The sequence below is a fragment of the Lissotriton helveticus genome, chromosome 6, assembly GCF_964261635.1.
Source record: "Lissotriton helveticus chromosome 6, aLisHel1.1, whole genome shotgun sequence".
Lineage (NCBI taxonomy): Eukaryota > Metazoa > Chordata > Amphibia > Caudata > Salamandridae > Lissotriton > Lissotriton helveticus.
Window position 1 is genome coordinate 290,379,021 of NC_136067.1, and position 24,745 is coordinate 290,403,765.

The following is a 24,745-nucleotide window of genomic DNA, read 5'->3' on the forward strand; positions in this document are numbered from 1 at the left end:
CTAATTGTGCTGCTCACCTCCTGAGGCCTGGGATGGGCGGAGATGCTCCATGCTGTGCCTCCTCTGCCGGCCCATTGTCATTCTGCCCATGACAATGGACCGGCCTCTCTCTGTGACCTGCTGAGAGTCACACTCGGCGCTGTAGCAACCTTTCAGGTAGGAAAATCGGCCCAGGTATGTGGGCCCATCCTTTAGAACTGGGCCTGAATCCAGGGGGGGGCAAGCACCCCCTCTTGCCCCCCCCCTGCGGACACCCATGTTCACAGCACTAACTCTGAAACTGAGCCTGTTAGAAATTAAACTGTTCTTAGCATCAGAACCGACTTTCGGCTACCAAGAATGTTTACGGGGGTATTATTGTGTGTGGGGAGGGGCTGTGGGGGGGAGTTTCACAACGAGCCGTATTCCGGACCAAAAGACTTGTTCTCATTTGCTCTAGGTAGGCCCGTCGAACAAATCGCACTCAAAATAACAAACTGAGGGCCATATGTATCAACATTCCGTTTTGCGATTCCTAAATAGCGATTTTAAAGGAATCGCTATTTAGAAATCGCAAAATGGTATGTATGTAGAAAATCGCTTCTTTTTAGCGATTCCTTAGAATTCCTTAATTGCGATTAGCAAATTGCTAATCACAATTAAGGAATAATTTCCCATTCATTTCTATGGGCCAGGAGGCCCATAGGAATGAAGGGGAAATGTGCGATTAGCAATTTGCTAATCGCAAATTGAGAATATTTTCAAGGGCGCAGGGGTGTCCAAAGGACACCTGCTGCACCCCTGAAAATGACATGTGTGCGCATATGGCACACATACATGCCCTAAGGGCATGTATGAGCGCCACATGGCACCTTTTGATTTAAAAAAAATGCTTTTTTAAAAGAATTCGCAACTTACCACCAACTAGAAGTTGGTGGTAATTTGCGATTCCTTAAGGGCATTTTGGTATTTTTTTTTCCTTGATACATTGCATTTCAGGAATCGCAAAATTTGCAATTCCTTAAATGCAATCGCAAAATAAGGAATGGCACATTTTGCGATTCCTTATTTTGCACCAAAATTGTTTCATACATACCATTTAGCGAAAATGGGTTCGCAAACGCCGGAATTCTGCGAATTTTGGCGTTTGCGAACCCATTTGGCCTTGATACATATGGTCCTGAGTGCTGGTAGGCGCTATGAGCTCCCAGGCCCCTCAGGCATCCACTAAGGAGTTTTAGGAACTATAGCTCAAGGGCAGTGCGTGCGCCTACGGTAGTCATTTGTAACCTGAATGGTGCAGAGCAGACTCTGCCTTTCATCCTTCTCAGGTCAATGGAATGAGAACACTTGAGGTTGGTAATTGTTGCTTCTGCTCTGACGGCTCTGAGATACCCGGGACATTATTTCTGTTTAAAGGCAGGCGCTGGCACGCATCTCGCAATCACCCCCCCACACACACACACCTCAGTGCAGGAGGTGGGCAGAGGGAGGGTTATCTTCTGATGTCGCACGTCAGTAACAAGGAAGGAGGGCCCTGAGATGTCGTGCAGTGCCTGCCCCTCTCTCCACTTCTCCCCCTTGCCCCCCTCCCACCCCCTCTCCACCACCACCACCCTCCTCTCGCCTGACACTTTTCTTCTCTTACGTCCATATAAGTTTCATTAAGTCTCTCAAGCGTCGCGCATGGAAAGTTTCCGAGTCCCAGGCTCCCTGCCATATCTACATGCACACTCTGGACTCCTGATTTAACATGTGTGCTTCTGGGCAGATCGCGCTGTCGCAAGGCTCTGTCCCCCACCTGTCTAGACCGGTCTCTCAAAGAAGCGGGGTAATGCCCTCTGGGTTGGAAATGTGGGGACTTTAACATTCTAGTGTACCCCTGTGCCCCCTTCCAGTGGCTAAGAACATTGACGCGCTCACAGAAAGCCCCACGCTTCATGGTATGGTATCTCATTCCGCGATTTAAAAGAAAAAAAAATTGGGGGCCTTGGGGGTCCTTGTGGGACCCCCTGAGCAGGCCTGGGGGTCAGGGTGTTTCTACCCTGCCCCCTTTGCGGGTTTTGTGTAGTTTGTTTTACTGCTTTCTTGGCCTCAGTTCTACCGAGGCACAAGGTGGCTGCCAACACTTCCTGGTTTGGTGTGTTGACAACCAATTAGCATAAAGGTCGTGCTCTGAAGGATCTGCGGCCCTAGATATATATGTGTTTTTACTTTTGAATTTCTCAGCAACTACTCAACGGATTTACACCATTTAACAAAAAGGCACCTTTCTGAACCAAGGGCTACCTCTTTGTCAAATTTGGTGTAATTCCGTTCAGGCTGTAGCTTTTTTCTTGGCCCCCGCTTGACGAATCACCAAGAATCACTGTGAAACTTTCAGGATAGGAGCGGACCAGAGCTGGCCATAAGTTTTGAGAATTTCGCAAAGATTCGTCAATCGGCGCCAAAGTTATTGGGAATAGAATGTTGCAGATTTCCTATGGAAAATAGTTCCTAACTATAACTACCTTCCGACGAACACCAGTAGGTAATATATATATATATATATGTGATCAAGCCTCCTTGGAGGCGAAACGCGTCATGGCGGCAGCGCTGGCATCGATTGAATAAACCACGCTTTGCACCAGCAACTTTTGGGTCGACTCTTCGTCTTTTTTGATAACTTGGCAGTACGTTTCTGTGCTGCATGACGAACTACATGGATATATATATATATATATATGTATATATATATATATATATATATGAAACCTGAACATTGGCAGCATTAAAGCGCCACTGCGAGCCCGTTCCTCCTTTTTTAATTGGATATTTATATTCGATATTGAACTCGTTTCTGAGTAGACAAAGGTACTGTAAAGGAGCAGGGGTAAAGATTAGGCTGGCGACTTTGCTTGTATTTGTTTTTTATTCAATGGAAAGAAATGCGTGACATTTGGTTGTTTTAAAAAAATACATTATTGTGGTGCCTTTATTTGCAGTTCAAGGGCTTGCTTAGTCTGGTCCGGGTTTTAAACAAGATATGCTAAGGCATGATGGGACTTTGGGTAATGAGTTAACTTATGTGCATAACTCCTAACAACACAGCGAGTAAACTAATCTAAAAGCGTTTGCACTTACTGGATTTGCACTGTTGTGACCATTTGTTGAAAGCAATGTAGTTGTGTAAAAATACTGATAACTGTGATTATCCCACGTGCTTGTGTTTACCCAATCACTGCAATCAATAGTGCATCTTCGATTTTTTATGTTTTGGAAGCTTTAAAATGAGCACCAACATGGCGCACTTTAGGTTGAGAAAGGCAGCGTGACTGCCGAAACGTGTCCCCCCTGTGCCTGTTTTGTTTCTAGTGTCTGATGTGACTGACTAATAAACGGGATAAACCCCATGATGACGAGTGCCGGCTCCATTGTCATTAAAGGTTTTGGAGATATTTTGCTACATTTCTAGCACTTGCGGTAGCGCTACTTTGTGTGCACCACCAGCGATCTGGCAGCACGCCAGTATAACCACAATTTATTTTGGGATACATATATATACATATACATATATATACATATATATATTTCCCAAGCACAGTCTACTGAAAATGTGTCAGCCGACACAAACAGGAGCACACCGCAAGTCCGTGCAAAAATGTATTTATTTCATTGACAAAGCCGGAGCGGCAAAACGTGTCTGTCAACGCTGGAGGGGGGTTTTCTATCCATGAAATAAATACATTTTTGCACGAACTTGCGGTGTGCTCCTGTTTGTGTCGGCTGACACATTTTCAGTGGACTGTGCTTGGGAAGATTACGCAGCTCACCACCGCGTTCAGGAAGCACCCGAGGTGTGTGGTGCGACGGCGTGATTGATAGAAAACCTACATCTTGTAACAGCATACTCCATGCCAACAGCGGGCACCCAGTGAAACTCAAATGGAGCATTCCGTATGAACAGATGTTACGAGCTAAAAGAAACTGCTCTGAAATGAATGATTTGGAACAGGAAATAGAAGGAATGAGTCAACGATTCCGGGAAAGGGGCTACCCAGATTAAGGTTTTCAAACAGCGAAATTAAGGATGGATTTAAAGAAAAGATCAGATCTTCTAGCACCGGGAACTAGTAAAACGAATGGAACGACTACCGAAATAGGAGGAACCAACAATGTGATTTGCTTGATCATGGATTTCAACAACCAGAGTGATTAACTGAAAAAGGCTCTACGGAGGAATTGGAACATCTTACTCCTTGATGAAACTCTAAAAGAAAACTTAACAGCATTTCCAAGCATCACATATAGAAAACGTCATCCCTAAGTGATATTTTAACTCAGAGTAATTTACAACTTAAGCAACCAAAAAAGACCTCCTGGCTGATAACACCTGGATTTTGGAAATGCGCCAAATGTAAGGCCTGTGAACATGGCGCAAATATCACGGAATACAAATTGCAAAACGGAAGACCGGAGAAAATCAGGGACCACATAACGTGTGAATCAAAACATGTGGTCTACAGACTTTTGTGTCCATGTGGAAAATCCTATATAGGAAGCACCACAAATAAACTAAAACTAAGGATCCTCCAACATCTACGTGCGATCAAAAACGAGGACCCCAATTACCCCATGGCTAAACATTTTGCTGATCGTCATCAAAGCTATATATATATCAAAGCTCGAAGGTGTCCACCTTTGAGTAGCACGCGAACAGCAGCTTGGTTTATGTATAGGTGAGGACGGGGATCCACTCGTAGACGCCGCTCCGTACGGGATCTGCCCGACGCGTTTCGAAGCTCCATATGCTTCTCTTCAGGGGCTTTAACGGAAGCGGTGTGCGCAACTACCGACCCACTTCTCCATTTTATATGCAACACACCCACCGATGGGAGGCTCAAATGAGACTGTGCATTCTGGGAAGTGTGGTCCAGGAAGCACACAATCAAGTCCTGTATGGACTCCACAAGTGGGCCCGTCCTCGATTCCAAGTACGACTGCTGCTTCACTTTCGTGACCCCCAGGGTACCGGCGTGGTGCATACTCCGCGGCTGGACGGCCGCGTATAAATCAAAGCTCGAAGGTGTCCACCTTTGAGTAGCACGCGAACAGCAGCTTGGTTTATGTATAGGTGAGGACGGGGATCCACTCGTAGACGCCGCTCCGTACGGGATCTGCCCGATGCGTTTCGAAGCTCCATATGCTTCTCTTCAGGGGCTTTAACGGAAGCGGTGTGCGCAACTACCGACCCACTTCTCCATTTTATATGCAACACACCCACCGATGGGAGGCTCAAATGAGACTGTGCATTCTGGGAAGTGTGGTCCAGGAAGCACACAATCAAGTCCTGTATGGACTCCACAAGTGGGCCCGTCCTCGATTCCAAGTACGACTGCTGCTTCACTTTCGTGACCCCCAGGGTACCGGGGTGGTGCATACTCCGCGGCTGGACGGCCGCATATAAATCAAAGCTCGAAGGTGTCCACCTTTGAGTAGCACGCGAACAGCAGCTTGGTTTATGTATAGGTGAGGACGGGGATCCACTCGTAGACGCCGCTCCGTACGGGATCTGCCCGACGCGTTTCGAAGCTCCATATGCTTCTCTTCAGGGGCTTTAACGGAAGCGGTGTGCGCAACTACCGACCCACTTCTCCATTTTATATGCAACACACCCACCGATGGCAGGCTCAAATGAGACTGTGCATTCTGGGAAGTGTGGTCCAGGAAGCACACAATCAAGTCCTGTATGGACTCCACAAGTGGGCCCGTCCTCTATTCCAAGTACGACTGCTGCTTCACTTTCGTGACCCCCAGGGTACCGGGGTGGTGCATACTCCGCGGCTGGACGGCCGCGTATAAATCAGAGCTCGAAGGTGTCCACCTTTGAGTAGCACGCGAACAGCAGCTTGGTTTATGTATAGGTGAGGACTGGGATCCACTCGTAGACGCCGCTCCGTACGGGATCTGCCCGACACGTTTCGAAGCTCCATATGCTTCTCTTCAGGGGCTTTAACGGAAGCGGTGTGCGCAACTACCGACCCACTTCTCCATTTTATATGCAACACACCCACCGATGGGAGGCTCAAATGAGACTGTGCATTCTGGGAAGTGTGGTCCAGGAAGCACACAATCAAGTCTGTATGGACTTCACAAGTGGGCCCGTCCTCGATTCCAAGTACGACTGCTGCTTCACTTTCGTGACCCCCAGGGTATCGGGGTGGTGCATACTCCGCGGCTGGACGGCCGCGTATAAATCAAAGCTCGAAGGTGTCCACCTTTGAGTAGCACGCGAACAGCAGCTTGGTTTATGTATAGGTGAGGACGGGGATCCACTCGTAGACGCCGCTCCGTACGGGATCTGCCCGACGCGTTTCGAAGCTCCATATGCTTCTCTTCAGGGGCTTTAACGGAAGCGGTGTGCGCAACTACCGACCCACTTCTCCATTTTATATGCAACACACCCACCGATGGGAGGCTCAAATGAGACTGTGCATTCTGGGAAGTGTGGTCCAGGAAGCACACAATCAAGTCCTGTATGGACTCCACAAGTGGGCCCGTCCTCGATTCCAAGTACGACTGCTGCTTCACTTTCGTGACCCTGATGGAGCGAGATAGAAAACAAAATTTTGTTTAAACTCGCAAAGTCAAATTCCCATAACATGAATAAAATTATTAATGATTTGTGATATGTCATGCTAATACAACCTAGATTAAACTTTACACATGGGGGGACTAACATGTGTGCTCATAAACGTGCATAAATGTTGCATCTTTTTGTTCGTGCAAAATAATAAAATAATTTATTGTTTTCGTTTTTGTCATTACTAACTGCTGCAAACTTAAAAGAAGCATGTGCTTGTTTTGCTTTTCCTTGTCTGTATGATGTCATTTCTACTATTCTAGGTGCATATGGGTCTCATGGAAAAACGGAGACTGGTAAATATAAACGCTGCTTTATTTGTTTGCAATGGCTAGGTAACATTTTGATTAATCGGGTGGGTTAATTGATTAGTAAACTATGGGGTGGATACAGAATCTACTTTATTTCTTACATTAATACTTTTCTTGTGTTTGTTTTATACTAGAAAGCATAAGTTGCCTGCTTTTGGGCCTAGTCATTTGAACCGCAGAAAAAGAGCTGACATATAATTCTGCAGAAAGTCACGAGACGCCCATTCTGAATTAAAACGTTTATTGAAGCTGCATTCACAAAGCAAAAACTGATGAGCTGACATCATTCTGTCGGACATGGCCAAGGTCGAAAGTGAACATTTTGTCAGTCCTTAACTTGGCATCCGCGGAAGCTGTAATGAAAGTCTATGGAAGCTGCGAGGATGACTTAATACATTTGTTGCAACATCAGGAAGCTTCTGGCTTCACGTGGAAAAGACAATGGTCTCTAACAAATATGATTTAGTGGAACTTTTTGAGAAACGGGTGACATGTCACTTGTCACTCTCAGCCAATGGGACGTCGAGGATTTCTGAAAACTTTCCTTTGCGTAGTTTAGTTAGCGTAGAAAGGTATAAAAAGTCATGCCCTTAGGGTTGGGCTGGCTGCTGCTTTCTGACTTTCCGATGAGGGTGATGTGCTGCTGGACTTTGCGTGGAGCACGTAAGAATCCTCAAAGAACTTTACTTTAATTTCTATCTATTTAGCTCAGTTAGGGAATTAGGTTTTAGAAATGCTAAACTTTATATATTTTCTTTAAATTTGATTCACTTGCTTAAATTGTATTTTTCTCATATTTCATTACAATCATGCTTGCTTTAATGCTAATAAAATTCATTAATAAAACTTACAACTTATATACCATAATTTAGAAAATAAAATCTTACTTTTGACAAACAAGCTGGTCTTGGTTATTCAGAAGTGTATGTTACCATTAGCTAGATCACGTCGCCTATGGTGGTCATTTAAATGGTTGGGTTTTATTCTAATGACAATATTCTTTCTGCAAATGTATAAATATGTATATAGTTTGTAGATAATGTGTATATAGATTTATTCTGACCACCTGATTCAGTAGGCCCAAAATATATCAGGTTCATAAATGGGTCCATATTTAGTATAGAATTTTGTTTATAGGTTATGAAGTTGGGTAGCGTAGTTTATGATATATTTTCTATAGCCCGCTGGATCAATTCTCTGGTAGCAGAAATTGATGGTTGCTAAGAGGTAACCAAGGTAATATGTTGGTTGCTAAGGGTTACGTCATGGTATGGAAATAGGATCGATGTTTTAACACATGTTAAGTTCGTTTTTCGTGCCTATCTGTAAGCTATACCGGTATAGATTGTGTGGCGAGAAATTAGTCACGCAAGCCATCTGTTCCGTTTGTAGTGATATCGCCGAGTATCACAAAAGGTATCGCCGTGTACCATAGTGTTGTCGCCGAGCAGCACAGTTATAGGGCTAGGTCTGAATCTTGTATAGTGAGGGTTTTCTAAGAAATCAAAGCAGCATGAGAATAGGGACAAAGCGCCTTCCATAAAACTCACTGTGATGAGAGTATTGGTTATATCCGAGCTTGAGTGAAGGGTAAAATTAGCGTCGGTGCATGATTATCTATAAACAGGTTAGAGTCCTGTACGGGTACATGTTTCATATCTATAAACAGGTGAGAGCCCTGTACGGATAACGTCGTTATTTTGCTAACGGTGCATGATTTCTATAAACAGGTGAGAGTCCTGTACGGATTTCATGTGTGTTTGAAATTAGGGAATTTTCCGTGTAAAAGTGCGAGTTTGAATTGTATTTTATGTTCAAGTGGAACTCTTAGAACTTTCACTTCGCGGTGGGTTCAGAGCAAAGCGAGTTCATAATTATACTTGTTAGAAGGGTGGGGTAAGGTTACTCTACTGACAATTGAATATTATCCTTAGTGTGAATAGCGCCGTCTATTCCGAAGTGTGGATACTTGAATGTATGTAAACTATCCTAAATAGTGAAACGAACAGATGTTGTCTTTATAGTCATTGTTAAGAATTAATTTACACTGAAAAGTGTCCTTAAAATGGCGCTGTGAAAAGATTTTGTGAAGGAGGGGTAAGCGCCAGGAGTGAGAAGGGAGAAACCGCAGCTGCTGTGTACGTCACAGAGCCGCGCTGGGATTGGGTGACCTACGTCACAAGCTGTATTCTGATTGGCTCTTGAGTCTCTGACAGCCTGTGAGCTGATTGGTCGTTCGGAAAAACTCTAAATTTATTGGTTAAGCAGAAAAGTGACGTAGCTCAACTGTCATTGGCTTGTTGGTGTGTTTCGCGCACGGATTGGTTGTTTTGCGGAACATCCCGGAAATATTTTACGAACGATTTTGTGAATTAAATTTAACTTTTAAAAATGAGTTATCATTTTAAACATGTTGAGAAAAAGACAACATTATTTCAGAAATTTAAAAATTTATTTTCACCTGACAAGAAAATCGAAACGCGAGGTGGTAAACTACTTCATAAGTATAAAACACCTGCAGCGTACATGGAAGGTGAATACGGATATCATACTGTCTTATGGTTCGACAGTTGGAAACGCTATACTAAAAACGACGGTGTTTTAGCTTGGCCTGATGATGGTTCATTTAATGTAAGAGTTTTAAGAAATTTACGAGAGAAAATGAATGCTCTTGTTCCAAAACCGAGACCAACTCAATTTGAAGCTTTAGTTGAGTGGGAAGACGAGATGTATCAGTTACAAAGAGAAGCTAGTGGAATTAAAAGACCTTCTAAAAATCCATCTTGGAAAAGAGAAACTCATGAAGATAGATTGCGAATGTGGAGACAGGGAAACATGAGTGAAGGATTGTATTTAATTCATGAAATGGTAATGGGTTCTCCTACAGGGAAATCTATGGAAAGTGAATCTGAGGATGCAGTTATGGAAGAAATATATACAACTGCTACAAAGAAACAGCCTAATCAGCCTTTGAGACCTCCTAGATCATGGTCTACTCCGGTGGTTTCTACTGAAACTTCACCGAGTGCACCTCCAATTAGTGAAGCTCCTAAACTTTATCCAAATAATTGTGAAATCACTGAAACTCCTAGAAGATCAGAATTCGAGAATGCTCGAAATGAAGGTAGACATTTTACAATGACTCCAAGAGCAAGGGAACCTCCAAAAGATTATGCAAGAGAGACAAGAAATGTTGAAGATGTTGATTATAATGAATATTTAAGGTCTAAAGAAGAATTAATTAAAAGAATGACAAAAGGCATGGAAGCTGTCACAGTTCCAGTAACAATTGGTCCTGTTCAGCCTGTATTTGAACCAAGAGAAACAAACAAAATTGGATTAACTATTCCTTTAAATACAGAAATTCAAAAGCCTGCTGAAAAATTTTATTCAGATTTAACGGAATTAAACACTTCTAAATCAAGAATGCCTGATTTAACTTTTAATGAAGATTTATCTCCAAAAACACCAATGGGTGCTATGTCAGATGTAGGGAGTCCTGAAGTCAGAGTAACCACATCAAAACTTGATGTGGCCAAATTAAAAGCGAATATCGAAGAATTAATAATTGGAACAATTGGCCCAGATAGTTTAAATTACTATCGGGATGATGAACTACTATTCATTTGCAAAAGCATTCAGTGGAAAACGAAAAATAAATATGATCAACTAGAGGATCTAGCTGCAGAACTTGAAATCGATGTGAGTAAACAAAAGAATTTTGCAAAGCATTACAGATTAGACTTTTCAGAAAGTGACATTGAGAGTTTGAACTCAATGGGAAGAATAGTTCACATTAAAGATTTGATTGTCTATATCAAGAAGCTAGGAGAACTGAATAAATGGAGAGTAAAATGGACGAAAAAGAAGGAAGATGAAAGATTGGATAAATTGTCAAAACAATTTCCAATGAGAGAAGTTGCAGGTGGAGGATATGTTCATGTCCCGTGGTCGAGACAGGACATTCTGTTATTTACAAATGACTTTCCAAAATTGAGGGAAAAACCAGTCGAGTGGTACAGGCAAGTCGATAGATTTATCAAAGTGTCAAAAGTTCTGTGGATTGATTTAGATGGATTTTTTGACATTGTTGTTCCATCTGATCTTTGGACAGAATGCAAAATAACGATTAGTTGGCCAAAAACAGAACCTGAGCGAATTAAAGAAACAGGTGCTCCAAATCCACTTGTAATGGATTTTTATGAAAAAGTAATTGTCTGGATGAAAAACAAAATTCCACCTAAAGAAGTCGATTGGGTTAAAATAGAAAGAACAGAACAGGAAACAAAAGAATCAGTTCATTCCTTTTATGAAAGACTACTGTTAATCTTTAAACAATACAGTGGTTATGAAAAATTAGATGAAAAAGACATGAGTCATTTTATCTATAGATTTGTTTATGGACTAAAACCTGAAATTGGAGAAATGATCAGAACTAGTATTGTCGGATGGCAAGCACTATCTGTAGATGATATTCTAAGAAAAGCAAAATATTGTAGCGATGAAATAGAAGTAAGACAGAAGAAGCTGAAAGAGAAAGCCATGTGGGCTCAGGTAAAAGTGGCTGAGCAACAGATTGCCAGCATGGGAAATAAGAACACTAATTTTGTTCAAACTGGAAATACAAACCAGATACAAGGAAAGTTTAAAGGTAATAATTTCCCAAAGAAATTTAGCCCAAAGATAGAAGAGCTGAAACAAAGATTACCTTGTTTTAATTGTGGCGAAATTGGACATTGGAGGGACGAGTGTCCTCATCCTCCTAAAAACTCAAAGAATCCCTTATTGAATCCACAGATGCAGAATGGTGTTGACCTGCAGCGACAGCTACAGATGCAACAGGGGTTAAACGAATATAATATTCAGCGACAGTTACAACAACAGCAACAACAACAGGTGAATAATCGTCAAGACCAATTGCCACAACCACCTTTTCCGAATTGTGGGGGAGTTCAAAAATATAATCCAAACGTGGGATTTCAGGGATGTGAACAGGTAATAAAACCACAAAAACAGCAAAAGCAGCAAAGGGTTCAAATGCAAAATGCTTCACAACAATTTTTATTAACAGAAAGTCAAGACAGTGATTCTGATGATTATTGCTGACGGTGCCCGAGAGAGGAGGAAGAGTGTGTTGTTGGAGCCACTCTTGAGGTTGACCAGTCTGGTCCTTATGTAAACAGGAAAGTTAATGATGTAGACATCACTTTTCTAGTGGACACTGGTGCTACCCGTTCTACTGTTAGATCAGTGGAAATTGAAAACCTACCTCTCTCTGGGGATACCATCCAAGTTGTGGGAGTAAGTAATCAGCAAATTAAAACAGACTTAACTGATCCAGTACCAGTTGAAATTGGAAATTACAAAGACAAACACAGATTTGTGGTTTGTAATAGTAGTCCAGTAAATCTATTAGGCAGAGACATCCTATGTAAAATGAATTGCAGAATATATTGTTCTCCTGATGGAGTTGAGTTACAAACAATGGAGGAAGATGGTTTGTACAGAATGACAATGATGATGATGGAAGCAGAAGAAACAAAATTGTTTCCTGCATTTGAAGAAAAGGATTTACCTGAAGAGCTAAAAGAAACAGTGAAATCTGAAATATGGGATTTTACTGGGAATGAGATGGGTCTAATGAAAAACGTAGATCCTGTAAAAATTGCATTGAAACAGGGAATAGAATTTCCAAACACTCCACAGTATAAAATGAAAACAGAAACAATTGAAGGTATTACACCTATAATTGAAAAATTAATCAAGCAAGGTGTATTAAAGGAAATGAAGAGTAGCTCTTGTAATTCACCAATTATGGGAGTTAAAAAGTCTAACGGAACATTTAGGATCGTACAAGATTTGAGAAAGGTTAATCAAATTGTCGTTCCATGTTGTCCTGTGGTTCCAAATCCAGCAGTAATTCTATTTCAGATTCCACATGATGCTGAATGGTACACAGTCATTGACCTTTGCAATGCATTCTTTACTGTTCCCTTACATCCAGACAGTTATGAAATCTTTGCTTTCAGATTCCAAGGTAAGACCCTTGGATGGACAAGAATCCCTCAGGGCTATACAGAAAGTCCTTCAATCTTTAACGAACTGTTAAAAAGATCATTAGAAGATTTAGACTTACCAGGTAGGTCTACGTTGGTGCAGTATATTGATGATTTGCTAATAGCTGCAAAGACAAGAGAAAATTGTGTAACAGACACAAAAATTCTGTTAAATCGCCTTGCAGAAGAAGGACATAAAGTGTCCCCAGCAAAACTACAGTTTTGCAAACAAGAAGTAAAATATCTTGGTCACAGAATTGCAAAGGGAAAAAGACAAGTAACAATAGAGAGAATAAAAATGATTCAAGCAATGTTACCGCCAAGAACACAAAGACAGGTCAGAATGTTCCTGGGAATGGTAGGTTACTGTCGACAATGGATAAGTGGATTTTCAGTAATTGCAAAACCACTACAAAGACTGACCAAATCAGATGTAAAAGATCCAATTATTCTCAATGATGCTGAGATGGAATCTTTTGAGAACCTGAAAAAGAGCTTATGCCAAGCTCCTGCTTTAGGAATGCCAAATTATGAGAAAGATTTTGAACTGTATTGCAGTGAGAGAGAAGGATGTGCATTATCTGTATTAATACAGAGACATGGAAATTTAAAGAAACCTATTGCATACTTCTCTGCAGTTCTTGATCCAATTGCAAAAGCATTACCAGGTTGTTTGAAAGCAGTTGCAGCTACAAGTATCAGCCTCGAACAAAGTGAAGGAATCATTATGGGATTTCCTGTGAAAGTTTTTGTGCCTCATTCAGTTGAAATATTACTGACAAGAGGTAAGACTCAACATTTAACAAGTAGCAGATTGACAAAGTATGAGAAAATCATACTGGGACCAGATAATGTTTCGATTTCAAGATGTTTGAATCTGAATCCTTCGACATTACTGCCTGATTCTGAAATTGTTGATGACATTGAAACTGAACATGAATGTTTAGATGTCATGGAATTCTGCACTAAGCCAAGAAAAGACATCAAAGACAGACCTTTGTCTGAATCGGATTTTGTCTACTTTGTAGATGGCTCATGCTTAAGATCCGAAGGAGGTGTCTTGAAAGCTTCATACTCAGTTTGTACAGTTGTAGATGTTGAAGAAGCATCATGTCTTGAAGGAGTTCGTTCAGCACAAGTGGCTGAATTGATTGCTTTAATTCGTGCATGTGAAATATCAAAAGATATAAGAGTTACCATCATTACTGATAGTCAGTATGGGTACGGAGTTGTGCATGATTATGGACAACTCTGGTCACATAACATACCATAACAGATATGTTAAGTTACCTGCTTCTGTTTCTGAGGGAGTAACATATAATATGCTTCCTCTCACTTATGCTGTAACATGTAGTGTATTAACTAGTTTATTTTATCAAACTGGTCGTTTAGAATATTACTATTCAAATTATGATGAAATTTTTGCTAATGTTAAGATTGATAATGCTTTAAATAAGCATAAGAAAGCAAAACAAATGAGAGAATATTTCCTTGTTACTAACGAACTCACTTACGAGTATGCTTACAAGAATAATCTAACATGTAAATTAAGTGCTGAAGGAAAGAAATTTTTGAATATGGTTGAGGAGAGAAGAGCAATTTATAAGAGAAATGAATTAGTCAAACAGACTAAGTCAGCCTTCTGGCAAAAAGAGGATGAGAAATTAAATGGCAAAATGCTTGAAAATATTGCAATTCACATAGACAAACCAGTTAGTGGAAAGCTTTGCATTAGAAGAGATAATACACTTTTTGATAATTATTTTGTAGGTGCAAGTAACTGTGAAGATACTTATCAGATTATGGGAGGTTGGGGATTTAAAGGTGGAAAAGATCCTATCTTTCCTGGAATTTATTTTGTTTGTGGTGACAAAGCCTACTACAACCTTCCAGACCATTGGTATGGAACTTGTTATGTGGGAATTGTTTTTCCTAAAGTGTTTCATATTGACAGAGATTCAGAAGGATTGTTTAAAATTCATAATTATGTAAATAGAGCTAAAAGAGAAACTTTTACCGAAGTTCTGGGAGATATTTTTCAAGCTGTAATACCTTTTGTTGGTATAACCCTAAATGCAGGAAGAATCAGAAAATTGTCCACTATAGTTGATAGATTATCAACTGACACTGCTGATGGGTTTCAATTAGTGAATGTTGAAGTTATTGCAATTAGATCCATGGTAATTCAAGATCGTCTTGCTTTAGACATACTCCTAGCAAAAGAGGGAGGAGTCTGTGGCATTTTACATGTCCAACATTGCTGTACATATATACCTGATGAAAGTAAGAATATTGAAATGTATATTAAGAATATTACACAAATGCATTCAGAGATAATTCCTTTAGAAGAAGAAGATTTTACAGGGAAACTTTCAAAAAGGTTTCAAGCAATTAAAAACTGGTTTCATAATATCGGAAGTTCAATTCTTGGCAAGATTCTGGCACCTTTGATTATAATAGTATTCATTTTTATTTTGACCAAATTAGGTTGTTTGTTACATAAAAGAAAGAAACAATTGAAAGAAAAGAAAAGAATCTATAAACTCAGAAAAGAAGAGGAAAGGGAGATCGAGTTACAGGAGTTACATAGAGAGTGTCATGTTAATTGCAAAGATTATGCAGAAACAGACTTTTAGGTTTACTGATACAAATGAATTTGAATCGATTTCTTAAAAATTTAATTTACCAAAATTTTGAGTGCTGGTGTGGTGATTTGTTAATCACCAGATGAGGGAGTTGATGGAGCGAGATAGAAAACAAAATTTTGTTTAAACTCGCAAAGTCAAATTCCCATAACATGAATAAAATTATTAATGATTTGTGATATGTCATGCTAATACAACCTAGATTAAACTTTACACATGGGGGGACTAACATGTGTGCTCATAAACGTGCATAAATGTTGCATCTTTTTGTTCGTGCAAAATAATAAAATAATTTATTGTTTTCGTTTTTGTCATTACTAACTGCTGCAAACTTAAAAGAAGCATGTGCTTGTTTTGCTTTTCCTTGTCTGTATGATGTCATTTCTACTATTCTAGGTGCATATGGGTCTCATGGAAAAACGGAGACTGGTAAATATAAACGCTGCTTTATTTGTTTGCAATGGCTAGGTAACATTTTGATTAATCGGGTGGGTTAATTGATTAGTAAACTATGGGGTGGATACAGAATCTACTTTATTTCTTACATTAATACTTTTCTTGTGTTTGTTTTATACTAGAAAGCATAAGTTGCCTGCTTTTGGGCCTAGTCATTTGAACCGCAGAAAAAGAGCTGACATATAATTCTGCAGAAAGTCACGAGACGCCCATTCTGAATTAAAACGTTTATTGAAGCTGCATTCACAAAGCAAAAACTGATGAGCTGACATCATTCTGTCGGACATGGCCAAGGTCGAAAGTGAACATTTTGTCAGTCCTTAACTTGGCATCCGCGGAAGCTGTAATGAAAGTCTATGGAAGCTGCGAGGATGACTTAATACATTTGTTGCAACATCAGGAAGCTTCTGGCTTCACGTGGAAAAGACAATGGTCTCTAACAAATATGATTTAGTGGAACTTTTTGAGAAACGGGTGACATGTCACTTGTCACTCTCAGCCAATGGGACGTCGAGGATTTCTGAAAACTTTCCTTTGCGTAGTTTAGTTAGCGTAGAAAGGTATAAAAAGTCATGCCCTTAGGGTTGGGCTGGCTGCTGCTTTCTGACTTTCCGATGAGGGTGATGTGCTGCTGGACTTTGCGTGGAGCACGTAAGAATCCTCAAAGAACTTTACTTTAATTTCTATCTATTTAGCTCAGTTAGGGAATTAGGTTTTAGAAATGCTAAACTTTATATATTTTCTTTAAATTTGATTCACTTGCTTAAATTGTATTTTTCTCATATTTCATTACAATCATGCTTGCTTTAATGCTAATAAAATTCATTAATAAAACTTACAACTTATATACCATAATTTAGAAAATAAAATCTTACTTTTGACAAACAAGCTGGTCTTGGTTATTCAGAAGTGTAGGTTACCATTAGCTAGATCACGTCGCCTATGGTGGTCATTTAAATGGTTGGGTTTTATTCTAATGACAATATTCTTTCTGCAAATGTATAAATATGTATATAGTTTGTAGATAATGTGTATATAGATTTATTCTGACCACCTGATTCAGTAGGCCCAAAATATATCAGGTTCATAAATGGGTCCATATTTAGTATAGAATTTTGTTTATAGGTTATGAAGTTGGGTAGCGTAGTTTATGATATATTTTCTATAGCCCGCTGGATCAACCCCCAGGGTACCGGGGTGGTGCATACTCCGCGGCTGGACGGCCGCGTATAAATCAAAGCTCGAAGGTGTCCACCTTTGAGTAGCACGCGAACAGCAGCTTGGTTTATGTATAGGTGAGGACGGGGATCCACTCGTAGACGCCGCTCCGTACGGGATCTGCCCGACGCGTTTCGAAGCTCCATATGCTTCTCTTCAGGGGCTTTAACGGAAGCGGTGTGCGCAACTACCGACCCACTTCTCCATTTTATATGCAACACACCCACCGATGGGAGGCTCAAATGAGATTGTGCATTCTGGGAAGTGTGGTCCAGGAAGCACACAATCAAGTCCTGTATGGACTCCACAAGTGGGCCCGTCCTCGATTCCAAGTACGACTGCTGCTTCACTTTCGTGACCCCCAGGGTACCGGGGTGGTGCATACTCCGCGGCTGGACGGCCGCGTATAAATCAAAGCTCGAAGGTGTCCACCTTTGAGTAGCACGCGAACAGCAGCTTGGTTTATGTATAGGTGAGGACGGGGATCCACTCGTAGACGCCGCTCCGTACGGGATCTGCCCGACGCGTTTCGAAGCTCCATATGCTTCTCTTCAGGGGCTTTAACGGAAGCGGTGTGCGCAACTACCGACCCACTTCTCCATTTTATATGCAACACACCCACCGATGGGAGGCTCAAATGAGACTGTGCATTCTGGGAAGTGTGGTTCAGGAAGCACACAATCAAGTCCTGTATGGACTCCACAAGTGGGCCCGTCCTCGATTCCAAGTACGACTGCTGCTTCACTTTCGTGACCCCCAGGGTACCGGGGTGGTGCATACTCCGCGGCTGGACGGCCGCGTATAAATCAAAGCTCGAAGGTGTCCACCTTTGAGTAGCACGCGAACAGCAGCTTGGTTTATGTATAGGTGAGGACGGGGATCCACTCGTAGACGCCGCTCCGTACGGGATCTGCCCGACGCGTTTCGAAGCTCCATATGCTTTTCTTCAGGGGCTTTAACGGAAGCGGTGTGCGCAACTACCGACCCACTTCTCCATTTTATATGCAACACACCCACCGATGGGAGGCTCAAATGAGACTGTGCATTCTGGGAAGTGTGGTCCAGGAAGCACACAATCAAGTCCTGTATGGACTCCACAAGTGGGCCCGTCCTCGATTCCAAGTACGACTGCTGCTTCACTTTCGTGACCCCCAGGGTACCGGGGTGGTGCATACTCCGCGGCTGGACGGCCGCGTATAAATCAAAGCTCGAAGGTGTCCACCTTTGAGTAGCACGCGAACAGCAGCTTGGTTTATGTATAGGTGAGGACGGGGATCCACTCGTAGACGCCGCTCCGTACGGGATCTGCCCGACGCGTTTCGAAGCTCCATATGCTTCTCTTCAGGGGCTTTAACGGAAGCGGTGTGAGCAACTACCGACCCACTTCTCCATTTTATATGCAACACACCCACCGATGGGAGGCTCAAATGAGACTGTGCATTCTGGGAAGTGTGGTCCAGGAAGCACACAATCAAGTCCTGTATGGACTCCACAAGTGGGCCCGTCCTCGATTCCAAGTACGACTGCTGCTTCACTTTCGTGACCCCCAGGGTACCGGGGTGGTGCATACTCCGCGGCTGGACGGCCGCGTATAAATCAAATCTCGAAGGTGTCCACCTTTGAGTAGCACGCGAACAGCAGCTTGGTTTATGTATAGGTGAGGACGGGGATCCACTCGTAGACGCCGCTCCGTACGGGATCTGCCCGACGCGTTTCGAAGCTCCATATGCTTCTCTTCAGGGGCTTTAACGGAAGCGGTGTGCGCAACTACCGACCCACTTCTCCATTTTATATGCAACACACCCACCGATGGGAGGCTCAAATGAGACTGTGCATTCTGGGAAGTGTGGTCCAGGAAGCACACAATCAAGTCCTGTATGGACTCCACAAGTGGGCCCGTCCTCGATTCCAAGTACGACTGCTGCTTCACTTTCGTGACCCCCAGGGTACCGGGGTGGTGCATACTCCGCGGCTGGACGGCCGCGTATAAATCAAAGCTCGAAGGTGTTCACCTTTGAGTAGCATGCGAACAGCAGCTTGGTTTATGTATAGGTGAGGACGGGGATCCACTCGTAGACGCCGCTCCGTACGGGATCTGCCCGACGCGTTTCGAAGCTCCATATGCTTCTCTTCAGGGGCTTTAACGGAAGCGGTGTGCGCAACTACCGACCCACTTCTCCATTTTATAGGCAACACACCCACCGATGGGAGGCTCAAATGAGACTGTGCATTCTGGGAAGTGTGGTCCAGGAAGCACACAATCAAGTCCTGTATGGACTCCACAAGTGGGCCCGTCCTCGATTCCAAGTACGACTGCTGCTTCACTTTCGTGACCCCCAGGGTACCGGGGTGGTGCATACTCCGCGGCTGGACGGCCGCGTATAAATCAAAGCTCGAAGGTGTCCACCTTTGAGTAGCACCCGAACAGCAGCTTGGTTTATGTATAGGTGAGGACGGGGATCCACTCGTAGACGCCGCTCCGTACGGGATCTGCCCGACGCGTTTCGAAGCTCCATATGCTTCTCTTCAGGGGCTTTAACGGAAGCGGTGTGCGCAACTACCGACCCACTTCTCCATTTTATATGCAACACACCCACCGATGGGAGGCTCAAATGAGACTGTGCATTCTGGGAAGTAAGGTCCAGGAAGCACACAATCAAGTCCTGTATGGACTCCACAAGTGGGCCCGTCCTCGATTCCAAGTACGACTGCTGCTTCACTTTCGTGACCCCCAGGGTACCGGGGTGGTGCATACTCCGCGGCTGGACGACCGCGTATAAATCAAAGCTCGAAGGTGTCCACCTTTGAGTAGCATGCGAACAGCAGCTTGGTTTATGTATAGGTGAGGACGGGGATCCACTCGTAGACGCCGCTCCGTACGGGATCTGCCCGACGCGTTTCGAAGCTCCATATTCTTCTCTTCAGGGGCTTTAACGGAAGCGGTGTGCGCAACTACCGACCCACTTCTCCATTTTATATGCAACACACCCACCGATGGGAGGCTCAAATGAGACTGTGCATTCTGGGAAGTGTGGTCCAGGAAGCACACAATCAAGTCCTGTATGGACTCCACAAGTGGGCCCGTCCTCGATTCCAAGTACGACTGCTGCTTCACTTTCTTGACCCCCAGGGTACCGGGGTGGTGCATACTCCGCGGCTGGACGGCCGCGTATAAATCAAAGCTCGAAGGTGTCCACCTTTGAGTAGCACGCGAACAGCAGCTTGGTTTATGTATAGGTGAGGACGGGGATCCACTCGTAGACGCCGCTCCGTACGGGATCTGCCCGACGCGTTTCGAAGCTCCATATGCTTCTCTTCAGGGGCTTTAACGGAAGCGGTGTGCGCAACTACCGACCCACTTCTCCATTTTATATGCAACACACCCACCGATGGGAGGCTCAAATGAGACTGTGCATTCTGGGAAGTGTGGTCCAGGAAGCACACAATCACGTCCTCTATGGACTCCACAAGTGGGCCCGTCCTCGATTCCAAGTACGACTGCTGCTTCACTTTCGTGACCCCCAGGGTACCGGGGTGGTGCATACTCCGCGGCTGGACGGCCGCGTATAAATCAAAGCTCGAAGGTGTCCACCTTTGAGTAGCACGCGAACAGCAGCTTGGTTTATGTATAGGTGAGGACGGGGATCCACTCGTAGACGCCGCTCCGTACGGGATCTGCCCGACGCGTTTCGAAGCTCCATATGCTTCTCTTCAGGGGCTTTAACGGAAGCGGTGTGCGCAACTACCGACCCAATTCTCCATTTTATATGCAACACACCCACTGATGGGAGGCTCAAATGAGACTGTGCATTCTGGGAAGTGTGGTCCAGGAAGCACACAATCAAGTCCTGTATGGACTCCACAAGTGGGCCCGTCCTCGATTCTAAGTACGACTGCTGCTTCACTTTCGTGACCCCCAGGGTACCGGGTGGTGCATACTCCGCGGCTGGACGGCCGCGTATAAATCAAAGCTCGAAGGTGTCCACCTTTGAGTAGCACGCGAACAGCAGCTTGGTTTATGTATTGGTGAGGATGGGGATCCACTCGTAGACGCCGCTCCGTATGGGATCCGCCCGACGCGTTTCGAAGCTCCATATGCTTCTCTTCAGGGGCTTTAACGGAAGCGGTGTGCGCAACTACTGACCCACTTCTCCATTTTATATGCAACACACCCACCGATGGGAGGCTCAAATGAGACTGTGCATTCTGGGAAGTGTGGTCCAGAAAGCACACAATCAAGTCCTGTATGGACTCCACAAGTGGGCCCGTCCTCGACTCCAAGTACGACTGCTGCTTCACTTTCGTGACCCCCAGGGTACCGGGGTGGTGCATACTCCGCGGCTGGACGGCCGCGTATAAATCAAAGCTCGAAGGTGTCCGCCTTTGAGTAGCACGCGAACAGCAGCTTGGTTTATGTATAGGTGAGGACGGGGATCCACTCGTAGACGCCGCTCCGTACGGGATCTGCCCGACGCGTTTCGAAGCTCCATATGCTTCTCTTCAGGGGCTTTAACGGAAGCGGTGTGCGCAACTACCGACCCACTTCTCCATTTTATATGCAACACACCCACCGATGGGAGGCTCAAATGAGACTGTGCATTCTGGGAAGTGTGGTCCAGGAAGCACACAATCAAGTCCTGTATGGACTCCACAAGTGGGCCCGTCCTCGATTCCAAGTACGACTGCTGCTTCACTTTCGTGACCCCCAGGGTACCGGGGTGGTGCATACTCCGCGGCTGGACGGCCGCGTATAAATCAAAGCTCGAAGGTGTCCACCTTTGAGTAGCACGCGAACAGCAGCTTGGTTTATGTATAGGTGAGGACGGGGATCCACTCGTAGACGCCGCTCCGTACGGGATCTGCCCGACGTGTTTCGAAGCTCCATATGCTTCTCTTCAGGGGCTTTAACGGAAGCGGTGTGCGCAACTACCGACCCACTTCTCCATTTTATATGCAACACACCCACCGATGGGAGGCTCAAATGAGACTGTGCATTCTGGGAAGTGTGGTCCAGGAAGCACACAATCAAGTCCTGTATGGACTCCACAAGTGGGCCCGTCCTCGATTCCAAGTACGACTGCTGCTTCACTTTCGTGACCCCCAGGGTACCGGGGTGGTGCATACTCCGCGGCTGGACGGCGCGTATAAATCAAAGCTCGAAGGTGTCCACCTTTGAGTAGCACGCGAACAGCAGCTTGGTTTATGTATAGGTGAGGGCGGGGATGCACTCGTAGACGCCGCTCCGTACGGGATCTGCCCGACGCGTTTCGAAGCTCCATATGCTTCTCTTCAGGGGCTTTAACGGAAGCGGTGTGCGCAACTACCGACCCACTTCTCCATTTTATATGCAACACACCCACCGATGGGAGGCTCAAATGAGACTGTGCATTCTGGGTAGTGTGGTCCAGGAAGCACACAATCAAGTCCTGTATGGACTCCACAAGTGGGCCCGTCCTCGATTCCAAGTACGACTGCTGTTACACTTTCGTGACCCCCAGGGTACCGGGGTGGTGCATACTCCGCGGCTGGACGGCCGCGTATAAATCAAAGCTCGAAGGTGTCCACCTTTGAGTAGCACGCGAACAGCAGCTTGGTTTATGTATAGGTGAGGACGGGGATCCACTCGTAGACGCCGCTCCGTACGGGATCTGCCCGACGCGTTTCGAAGCTCCATATGCTTCTCTTCAGGGGCTTTAACGGAAGCGGTGTGCGCAACTACCGACCCACTTCTCCATTTTATATGCAACACACCCACCGATGGGAGGCTCAAATGAGATTGTGCATTCTGGGAAGTGTGGTCCAGGAAGCACACAATCAAGTCCTGTATGGACTCCACAAGTGGGCCCGTCCTCGATTCCAAGTACGACTGCTGCTTCACTTTCGTGACCCTCAGGGTACCGGGGTGGTGCATACTCCGCGGCTGGACGGCCGCGTATAAATCAAAGCTCGAAGGTGTCCACCTTTGAGTAGCACGCGAACAGCAGCTTGGTTTATGTATAGGTGAGGACGGGGATCCACTCGTAGACGCCGCTCCGTACGGGATCTGCCCGACGCGTTTCGAAGCTCCATATGCTTCTCTTCAGGGGCTTTAACGGAAGCGGTGTGCGCAACTACCGACCCACTTCTCCATTTTATATGCAACACACCCACCGATGGGAGGCTCAAATGAGACTGTGCATTCTGGGAAGTGTGGTCCAGGAAGCACACAATCAAGTCCTGTATGGACTCCACAAGTGGGCCCGTCCTCGATTCCAAGTACGACTGCTGCTTCACTTTCGTGACCCCCAGGGTACCGGGGTGGTGCATACTCCGCGGCTGGACGGCCGCGTATAAATCAAAGCTCGAAGGTGTCCACCTTTGAGTAGCACGCGAACAGCAGCTTGGTTTATGTATAGGTGAGGACGGGGATCCACTCGTAAACGCCGCTCCGTACGGGATCTGCCCGACGCGTTTCGAAGCTCCATATGCTTCTCTTCAGGGGCTTTAACGGAAGCGGTGTGCGCAACTACCGACCCACTTCTCCATTTTATATGTAACACACCCACCGATGGGAGGCTCAAATGAGACTGTGCATTCTGGGAAGTGTAGTCCAGGAAGCACACAATCAAGTCCTGCATGGACTCCACACGTGGGCCCGTCCTCGATTCCAAGTACGACTGCTGCTTCACTTTCGTGACCCCCAGGGTACCGGGGTGGTGCATACTCCGTGGCTGGACGGCCGCGTATAAATCAAAGCTCGAAGGTGTCCACCTTTGAGTAGCACGCGAACAGCAGCTTGGTTTATGTATAGGTGAGGACGGGGATCCACTCGTAGACGCCGCTCCGTACGGGATCTGCCCGACGCGTTTCGAAGCTCCATATGCTTCTCTTCAGGGGCTTTAACGGAAGCGGTGTGCGCAACTACCGACCCACTTCTCCATTTTATATGCAACACACCCACCGATGGGAGGCTCAAATGAGACTGTGCATTCTGGGAAGTGTGGTCCAGGAAGCACACAATCAAGTCCTGTATGGACTCCACAAGTGGGCCCGTCCTCGATTCCAAGTACGACTGCTGCTTCACTTTCGTGACCCCCAGGGTACCGGGGTGGTGCATACTCCGCGGCTGGACGGCCGCGTATAATTCAAAGCTCGAAGGTGTCCACCTTTGAGTAGCACGCGAACAGCAGCTTGGTTTATGTATAGGTGAGGACGGGGATCCACTCGTAGACGCCGCTCCGTACGGGATCTGCCCGACTCGTTTCGAAGCTCCATATGCTTCTCTTCAGGGGCTTTAACGGAAGCGGTGTGCGCAACTACCGACCCACTTCTCCATTTTATATGTAACACACCCACCGATGGGAGGCTCAAATGAGACTGTGCATTCTGGGAAGTGTAGTCCAGGAAGCACACAATCAAGTCCTGCATGGACTCCACACGTGGGCCCGTCCTCGATTCCAAGTACGACTGCTGCTTCAC